This window comes from Nomascus leucogenys, chromosome 2, assembly GCF_006542625.1.
Source record: "Nomascus leucogenys isolate Asia chromosome 2, Asia_NLE_v1, whole genome shotgun sequence".
NCBI lineage: Eukaryota > Metazoa > Chordata > Mammalia > Primates > Hylobatidae > Nomascus > Nomascus leucogenys.
Window position 1 is genome coordinate 48,991,588 of NC_044382.1, and position 10,361 is coordinate 49,001,948.

A 10,361-nucleotide genomic window follows, 5' to 3' on the forward strand; every position below is an offset into this window, starting at 1 on the left:
CGAGCCTTTTGTTAATGACTGGCAAGATTTGAAGATTCTCCTATTAGTGTTCAAGGCTGGGGAATTATCTGTAGGATATAAGGATGAAGAAATATTCCTGAACCCAAGCTGTGCTTGCTTTAAGGCTAGTGGCCCCCAACCTCATCTCCAGTCTTGATTCCTTCCCAGATCCTACACACAACACACAAAATATCTACGTGTGATGCCCAAATAGGCCATATGTCCTCTCCTGACAATGCCTTACTCCCAACAATATCAACGCCTCCAGGCTGAGTCACTTTTTTTCCTAATCCGTGCTCTCCAAGTTCACTGTAATAACTATATTTAAACTATATCTGTGGGGCCGGGCTTGGTGGCTCACGCCTGTAATCCCAGCACTTCAGGAGGCCGAGGCGGGCAGATCCCTTGAGCTCAGGAGTTTGAGACCAGTCTCGGCAACATGGGGAAAGCCCATCTCTATGAAAAATACAAAAATTAGCCAGCATGATGGCACACGCCCATGGTCCCAGCTACTCAGGAGGCTGAGGTGGGAGGATGGCTTGAGCCTGGGAGGCAGAGGTTGCAGTGGGCTGAGATGGTGGCACTGCACTCCAACCTGGGTGACAGAGACCCCGTCTCAAATTAAGTAAATAAATAAATACAGTACATTTATTGTTGTGTACTTGGTTATCTTTTTCATAAGGCAAAAAGCACTTTGAGCTCAGGAACCATTTGTTTAAATATATGAGTGCCATGTGCTTATCACAGTGCCTGTCACATAGCATTTGTTCAGTAAATGTCTATGGAAGGAAGAAAGGAAGGGAAAGCGGGCTGCATGTTAAAAGAAGCAGTAAAGGGTGGGGCGTGGTGGTTCATGTCTGTAATCCCAGCACTTTGGGAGGCCGAGGCAGGCAGATTGCTTGAGCCCAGGAGTTTGAGACCAGCCTGGGCAACATGGTGAAAACTGGCCTCTACAGGAAAAAAAAAAAACATACAAAAAATTAGCCAGGTGTACTGGTGTGCATCTGTAGTCCTAGCTACTTGAGAGGCTGAGGTGGAAGAATCACTTGAGCCCAAGAGGTCAAGGCTGCAGTGAACCATGATTGCAGCACTGTACTCCAGCCTGGGAGACAGAGTGAGATCCCATATCAAAAAAAAAAGGCCAGGCACAGTGGCTCACACCTGTAATCCCAGCACTTTGGGAGACTGCAGCTAGTGGATCACAAGGTCAGCAGATCAAGACCATCCTGGCTAACACGGTGAAACCCCGTCTCTACTAAAAATACAAAAAATTAGCCAGGCATGGCTGTGGGTGCCTGTAGTCCCAGCTACTCGGGAGGCTGAGGCAAAAGAATGGCATGAACCTGGGAGGCGGAGCTTGCAGCGAGAGGAGATCACGCCACTGTACTCCAGCCTGGGCGACAGAGTGAGACTCCATCTCAAAAAAAAGCAAAAAAAAAAAAAGCAGTAAAGACCACTAATCAGGCAGCCAGCAGTGTCAGGCTTTTCCAAAAGGGGCACTGGCAGTAAGCCTGGGAGAGACAACCTGATGGAGATCAACAAAGGAGTTGGCAATGGCTTTCAGTGGCTGCAGGGCTGTGATTCCCACTGCGCCTATTGGCGGAACCCCAGGGAATCCCTCTTTCTTGGATCAGCCAGGGACTTACCTTCCTCGAAGGCCAGCACACACTCTTGTGCTGGCGATACTTCTGCAGAGCTGGCCAGCAGTAGCCTGAGGTTGGCTATGTCAAATGGTCCCTAGCATCTCAGAGACTGAGCCTTGCTCAATCCCATCTTTATACTGTCAGTTTCCTCTGAGGCCCCTGATATTTGATATTATGACCCCAGATAGTTAACCTTAGTTGTGGTGAATTGCTTTCATTTATTTTACGATCTTCATGGGATGAAAGAGTTTGTCGAGTCGAGTCTTCATCCAGAAATTCGCAAAACATAGCATTTGACAGTGCCACTTAATTTTCAAAATACTATCCAATGGCCACAAGGATCATTGTAGCTGAAAACCCTCAGAATATCTATAAGGGTATTTCGAGACGCTAGAATGTGACCACATAGGTCTCGTCTACTTTCCCCTCCCTTAGCGAACCAATACATTCGATATTCAGGATATTCAATAGAACATTCAGCACATATCCTTAACTGCTCTTAGAAATCGGTTCTGCCGACATATTAGCTATTCAAAGAAAGTGCTTTTAAGTTCATTGTTGAACATAGTAATGTAGTGTCTTGCAATCACGGAGTCAACGAATGTTTGAGCTCGAAGATTTCTTATAAACAGGCTAGTCTGAATTAAGGACACTAACGCCCAGCTAAAAAGGGTAAGTCACTTAGTAACTTGCCCAGGAACATGCTGCTAGTGCGTAGCTGAACCTGACTTGAAAGCAAACATCATAATCGTAAGCCACCTTTCTGCCACTGTGTGTTGATGGTATGAAGATAACATATATATATTTACACATGCACACACATAAAAGGATAAAGTTTTGCATCGCATAGACCCAGTTGTCTGAAGAAACTGTCAGCCCTACTGAAACAATATCCCATTTCAGTTTAAGACAGCCTGGTGAGGCCCAGAGCCTCACCAGCCCCCGAGAAAACGGAGTATTGTTTCCTTCCAAACCTTGCACTGAAAGGAGCCTGTCAGCAGGAAGTGACCTCGTGAGACAACTGTGGGGAGAGCAAAGGGCCGAGGAGAGAAAGGCCTCATTCTCACTGCAAACAGGAAAAGGAAAGAGAAAAAGCAAGCTCTGTCTCCACACAAGGTTTGCTGGGCTGGCTATGAACTGTTCCAGTACGTTCCATCAAATAGACGCCTTCATAGAATCAAGCCGAGCGCGAACGCTGTGTCTGGGGCTCCCGCTCCCGGGACACACACGCGGGCTGGCTTACACATGCTCTTGCGCTCTGGGAGAGCGCTTATATGGGCTTCATGAGGCTAAGTAATAAACACTTTGTCTTCACCCTGCTATTTATGGGTTGCTTGGGGCATCCTGTGCTCTCCACTGCCCTTACCTGAACAGACGGCTCCTGCAGACCCCGAGTTTAATAGGGACAACAGTAAATCTGAGAGGCTGTGTGTGCCCCACACGCTCCTGTTTTCCTGGCCACCCATGCTAGTTGCAGAGAAAGGCCAACCTGTATCCCTTCGGTTATGCTCTGTGTGCCCTTCCTGGAGGTGAAATCCCTTCTCCTTTTTCTTCGGGCCCTTGTTTTCTTCCATCCTTTCAAACATCTCTCTAACATATCCTTTGCTATTTGACCCCTCCCAGAGATCCCTTCATTCTTCAGCAATGGATCAAAGAACTCTGAAAACAAGAACAACCCCGACAGCTGCAAACCACCAGCCCTCGCCTCCAGCAGAGGTTTTTGGGAAACTCTGGACGACCACGCGCGTGCAGAGGTAAGGAAATGATCCAGTCCTACCTGGTGTTGACTTCCAGGTTCACTCAAAGGCCGCGTGCCACCCTTTGCACATCGTGTTTGGGTTGCAAAGGGGAAAGATGCATATTGAAAGCCAGAAGTGTGCCCAGGCCAACAGACGTCTGAAAGCCACAGGGGACGACCCTGAAAAAGTCTGGCAGATGCAGAACCACAGCTGATCACTTTGGTCCGTTTGAGGGCCCCTTTCGCTCAGCTCCTTTGGGGGTTCCAGGGCTCTCAGAGCTTCTAGATCCTGTAAGAAGAGATGGAGTCATGGCTGCGCCCTGTCCACTCTCAGGCTGTCACACAAGCCTGGAGCCCGGCCATTTCTCGGCCTTGTCTTCTTCATCTTGGGCTAACCGGTCGTCTCCTGCAAACAGACAAGACAGAGAAGGATGAGTGAACTCGGCCTCTCCCCACAGAATACAGTTCGCCATTACAGCGCTGATTAAATACAGGACATTATCTCACCATAATGCCCTCCTGGCGGCGTTCCCAGGAAAATTCTAACTAATCATAAAAATAGAAAGAAAAACGCAACCTAAATTCCATTCCTCGTCTTAAATGAGTGATGTGTTCACTTTTATTTATTTTTCTGGAAGCGAGGCGGGAAAAGAAAATGAATTTTAGGGCTTAGAAAAACAAGCTACTAATAGTACTAAGTAGAGCTGGGGCGGTGGTGCAGACAGCTTAGCTCTAGCAGGGATGTAGCTGGCATGGCATGGGTGAGTCCCGGCCCTGCTCCTGGCTGAAAACGTAAGAGTTTAGAACTGGGGCACCTGGCACGGCAAAGGCAGGATGGGGTGAGGGAAAGTTGTGGGGTTGAGTGTGGACCCCCCCAACCCCCTACAAATGCACACACAAGCTAGGCACTCAATAGCTTTCTTATAGCCCAGGTAGGCAAATCCTCTTCCAATATATCTTTTTAAATAATGCCTGATCTTTCTCCAGCAGCATTCTTTTTGGAAACACAGGCATAGTTTAGGTATTTTTCTCCCTGGAAGGTTCTTTCCTGGAAATTCACCCAATTAATTCCTACTCACACATTTTAGAGATCTGAACAGTAAGAAGCCTTTTCTAAGAACCCCTACCCTGACTCCAGTCCAGGGGTTGGTCTTGTAAACCTTCTCTTCATAAGAGCCATGTGACTGTAATTAATGCAATAATCACATAGTTGATTGTTTAACATGGTTGTCTGTCCCCTCCCTTAGATTAAAAATGTATTTGTCTTATTCCCGACTTTGTAAGTACTAGGTACATAGTAGCTGCCCAATACATGCCTGTGTTGGATGAGTGCTGATGGGTTACGGTGGGCGCCAAAGTGGATGGTACTTTATGCTACTTTGGTGGGGCTCAGGTGTAGCAGCAACAAACACATGTAGAACCAGATCACGGTGGGTCCACACCAACAAGGACCAAGGACCAAGCTTCTCCGAACAATTTCTGCTCTTTCCTCCTGTGAAGTGGTTGTTGTTGTTGTTATTTTTTGATGGAGTCTTGCTCTTTTGCCCAGGCTGGAGTGCAGAGGTACGAACTCGACTCACTGCAGCCTCCACCTCCTGGGTTCAAGTGATTCTCCTGCCTCAGCCCCCTGAGTAGCTGGGACTAAGACGTGCACCATCATGCCCGGCTAATTTTTGTATTTTTATAGAGATGGGGTTTTCCTCATGTTGGCCAGGCTGGTCTCAAACTTCTGACCTCAGGTGATCTGCCCACCTCAGCCTCCTAAAGTGTTGGGATTATAGGCGTGAGCCACTGTGCCCACCTCCTTCTGTGAAGTCTTCATAGATAAGCCATGGGAGAGTTAAAAATCCTGAAAACCAGCTTCTGAAATGCTTATCTTTTTTTTACTTTTTATTTTAAATAGAGACAGGGGTCTTGCTATGTTGCCTAGGCTGGTCTCAAACTCCTGAGCTCAAGTAATCCTCCCACTTTGGCCTCCCAAAGTGCTGGGACTACAGGCATGAGCCACCGCGCCTGGCTCTGGGATGCTTCTCTTAATATTACACCGGATGAAAAGAAAATAAAAGACATCCCACACCCATCTTGCCTTTCCCTGTCCCCACTCTGGCATTAGAATCCTACACTGCCAGGCCCCACCTTAGCTACTGCTGAAGTAATGGGCACTGTTACTAGATGGCAAAGTTCTAGCTGGGCTAATTAAGCAGACTGAGCTAATAACCTTCCATTTTGGGACCGGTGTTATTCATAATTTAATGTATTGCTGCTGAAACATTAACCTTTCGACAACTGGCATGTTGCCCACAGCGGCCCAAGTGCTGACCATCTTTCAGTAAAATGAATATTATTGTTAAAACAGGTATAAATCATTCATGGCTGCAGCTTTTGTGTCAGACCCTACGTGAAAATAAGCAGTAAGCTGGGTAATTTATTTACCTTTTGGTGATTATTTTTTATGATTTTATGATCATATTCAGTGATTCATAAACATTGGCCTGATGCCATTTGGTAATCATTTTACATTTTAAATATTGTGTGGCTGTTCTGCTTTTCATCTTTAAAAACTTCAGGATTGATACCGGGCAACTTAATTCAGACACAAATGCAATTTTATTTGAAAGAAGGTGGTGGGTGGAGGGGGAAAAGAATCCCAGCCCCTTCTTTTTAATAAACCATTTTCAACAGAGCTGTTAGGAGCTTCCACTTGTTACAACATTGCACTTACTGTAGCAAACTTTCTTTGAAGTTTAACACACAGAGGGTGCCTTGAAATCTGAATAAAAGCACAGGAAAACAGTTAACAAGCTTCTGGTTGGAAAGACGATGTGATTGAGCCAAGGGTGGAGAGAGGCCTGGAGATGCTGGCCCCGGGCCAAGAAGGTTGGAAGCCACTAGCCCTCCTCCCAGCACCTGGTTGGGGAATGTGATTACAGTCCCCCAGGGACCTGGAAACTCTTTACTGCCTGCCTGCCTGCTCCGGCTGCCTGCCCTGAATTGGGCTCCCATAACCGTTCCAGAAAGTAGCTTTTGCTCCTTATGACACCAAGTCAGTGCTGGAGGCTGGGCGGTGGCTGGGTCTTTCATGGTCTGGGAGCTCAGGGGATCTCCCGCCATCTCGCAGGCGCTCTTACAGCAGCCCTGCACATTTCCTAAACCAATGAAAACGCAGAGAGGTCTGTAATAGCTGAAGCCAAACTTCTTTTTTTTTTTTTTTTTTTTTTTTTTTTTTTGAGACAGAGTCTCACTCTGTCACCCAGGCTGGAGTGCAGTGGTGCAATCTCAGCTCATTGTAACCTCTGCCTCCTGGGTTCAGGCGATTCTTGTACTTCAGCCTCCCAAGTAGCTGGGATTATAGGTGTGCACCACCAAGCCCCGCTAATTTCTTTTTTTTTTTTTTTTTAGTAGAGATGGAGTTTCACCATTTGGCCAGGCTGGTCTCGAACTCCTGACCTCAATGGATCCGCCTGCCTCAGCCTCCCCAAATGCTGGGATTATAGGGGGATTACAGGCACAAGCCACCATGCCCGGCATTGAAGCTGAACTTCTGATGGTGGGAAGGGAGTGGGACAGGAGAAGGCAGAGAATGGGGCATCATGTTAAAACTTTCTTCAAGGCAGAAGCATGCCCGGGAGTAAGCTTGCCTTTAGAACCTCATTTCATGTCAGGTGTGCTGGGACAGAGGGAAACTCAGTCAAGAAGACTGGCACTTTTGCCCAAAACATAGGAGATGAGATCTTAAAACACAGCCATAAGTATGTGCTGTAAAGAAACGGCCACGGGGAAAGCCAAGGCAAGAGTAGAAATATTTTTTCTTTCCATCTCGTCTCGTCTCGTCTCTTCTCTTTCTCTCTCTCTTTCCCCCTCCCTCCCTCCCTTCCTTCTTTTGAGGTGGGGTCTTGTTCTGTCACCCAGGCTGGAGTGCAGTGGCACCATCACAACTCTCTGCAGCCTCAACCTCCCAGGCTCAAGCAGTTCTCCTGCCTCAACCTCCTAAGTAGCTGAGATCAGAGGCACTTGCCTCCTCACTACACCCAGCTAATTTTAATTTTTTTTTTTTTTTTTTTGTAGAGACAGGACTTGCTCTGTTGCCCAGGATGGTCTTGAACTCCTGTTCTCAAGTAATCCTCCCACCTTGGCCTCCCAAAGTGCTGGCCGTACAGGCATGAGCTGCTGAGCCTGGCCTAGAAAGATTTCTTTCTGGACAGTTTGAATAGGGTTAGCTCTGAGACGGCCCTTACTGTCTTTTCTAACTTGTTTATGTAATTTCCCCTGAATAGCTTTCATGACTCTTCAACTGGATTATCTGGTTTTAGGTTTTACCTGGATTTATATATATATATATGTCTCAAGTTATTTTTCATTGTGGTAAAATATAGACAACATAAAATTTGCCATTTTACCCATTGTTCAGTGTACAATTCAGTGCAGTTGATCACACTGGCAGTGTTGTGAGACCATGGCCACTATCTCTTTCCAAAATTTTTCGTCACTCTAAACATAAACTCTTTACCCATTAAGCAATAAGTCCTATTCCCTCTTCCCCCCTCCCTGTGGCCCCTCCAGCCCCTGGAAACCTCTCACCTACTTTCCGTCTCTATGAATTTGCTATTCTGAACATTTCACATAAATGGCACTGTACAATATTTGTCCCTTTGTATCTGGCTTCTTTCACTGAACATAATGTTTTCAAGGTTCATCCATGTCGTAAGATGTATCTAACCTTAATTCATTTTATACCAAATAATATTCCACTGTATGGATATACCACATTATGTTTATCCACTCCCCTGTTGATGGACGGCTGGGTTATTATTCCCTTTGGCTACTGGAATAACATTGCTGTCAACATGAGTGTACAAGTATCTGTATCCCTTGTGTATCTATTTTTTTTTTTTTTGAGATGGAGTCTCGCTCTGTCACCCAGGCTGGAGTGCAGTGGCACGATTTCAGATCACTGAAACCTCTGTCTCCTGGGTTCAAGCGATTCTCCTGCCTCAGCCTCCCGAGCAGCTGGGACTACAAGCATGGGCCACCAGGCCCAGCTAATTTTTTTGTATTTTTAGTAGAGGCAGGGTTTCACCATATTGGCCAGGCTGGTCTCGAACTCCTGACCTCGTGATCCACCCGTCGCAGCCTCCCAAAGTGCTGGGATTACAGGTGTGAGCCATTGTGCCCCGCCTGTTTTGTCTTTGAGATGGAGTTTTGCTCTCTCACCTAGGCTGGAGTGCGGTGGCACGATCTTGGCTCACTGCAACCTCTACCTCCTGGGTTCAAGTGATTCTCCTCCCTCAGCTTCCTGAGTAGCTGGGATGACAGACGCACGCCACCACACCTGGATAATTTTTGTATCTTTAGTAGAGATGGGGTTTCGTCATGTTGGCCAGGTTGGTCTTGAACTCTTGACCTCAGGCAATCCTCCTACCCCGGCCTCCCAAAGTGTTGGGATTACAGGTGTGAGCCACTGCACCTGACTGTATATCTATGTTTTGACCATCATGTTTTTTTTCATCTGATCTACCTTTATCTTGGATGCTCTGTTTGCTAGCTTGGCAGAGCCGGCCTGGACACAAGTGGTGAAGCCATTTATGCCTGGGAATTCCTCTCTGACTGTCAACACTGCCACTTCAAAGGACTTCTTGCAGTCATCCTCTGGCATTGCCATGGCTAGTGCCAGTTGTGAATTCTGCACCAGCAACCTCCACCGCCTACATTGGACTTGATAAAACAAGCTGCTTCTCAGGTATGCTAAAGAACAAATTAAGAAACAGAGTCACCTGGGATGAGTGAAATTCCCTTTCAATCATGTCAGCCAGAGCAGAGGTTGTCATGAAATTTGATGTTAGGGATTTATTTCCTAATATACAGTCTAAAAGGGAAAACAGCATAAGAGCTGAAATGTGAATTGGACATGTCTATAGAGTGTGAATTGGATTCAAGACAAAATATTGTGAATGGTTAATAGGGTCAGTCTAAGTATACTTGCTGAAATAATCTCTTGGATATGCAAATATTCTGAGAACTACACTGTCAAATAGCTATTGTATCCTCTTATCTATGTATTCACAGAACGGCTATATGTTATAACAAATGAAAAATGTGAATTTAAAAAATAATGTCACCCTAAAATAATACTTTACTTTGAATAGTAATTTTTGTTGTCGGAGTTTTTTATTTTTGTCATACCAGACAGTTAGGTTCTTACCACAGCTTTATTTGGAAATATTAAGAGATGAGCTCTGGCCAGGCACGGTGGCTCACACCTGTAATCCCTGCACTTTGGGAGGCCAAGGCAGGTGGATTACCTGTGGTCAGGAGTTTGAGACCAGCCTGGCCAACATGGTTAAACCCTGTCTTTACTAAAAATACAAAAATTAGCTGGGTGTGGTTGCAGGCGCCTTTAATCTCAGCTACTCAGGAGGCTGAAGCAGAATAGCTTGAACCCTGGAGGCAGAGGTTTCAGTGAGCCGAGATCATGCCACGGCACTCCAGCCTGGGCGACAGAGTGAGACTCCATCTCAAAAAAAAAAAAAAAAAAAAAGAGAAATGAGCTCTGTGTGTCCTGCTGTCAGCAGGAACAGACATAGGGTGGGAAGGGGAAGGAGAAAGCAGGAACAGGCCAAATGTTCAGAGTCATCTGGGTCATCAAGTCCACCACATGCATCAGCCATGCCTTGGATTATCTTGGAATACCTTGGAACTTCTCCTTCTGGCTACCTGGGGCTTTCTCAGTGGAATCTCTTCCCTGGGAACCTTGCATTGTCTTGAGGACTTGAGATGCTATTTAAATGATCACCATCTCACTATGGGTATCAGCCCATTACACATGAGGACAGAGTGGGGTTGGGGGCAGGGGGAATTCAGATGAAAGATACTTGTGAAGAAGCCATAGGTTTTACTGTTGACAATTCCGGGGCTCCACCATTGAGCCTCTCATGAAAACCATTAGGAAGTAGCCAAACATATTGGGTTTCATTCCATTTCTT

The 10,361-nt window shown here is 46.3% G+C and overlaps 1 long non-coding RNA gene across 1 annotated transcript; it reads left to right on the top strand.

Moving 5' to 3' along the window:
* The first annotated feature begins 2,544 nt into the window (after nucleotides 1-2,544).
* On the top strand, nucleotides 2,545-3,963 carry LOC100606641. The gene is made up of 3 exons (XR_177871.1): nucleotides 2,545-3,172; nucleotides 3,267-3,397; nucleotides 3,650-3,963. It is a non-coding gene; the product is annotated as an uncharacterized LOC100606641 (long non-coding RNA).
* The last annotated feature ends 6,398 nt before the right edge of the window (nucleotides 3,964-10,361 follow it).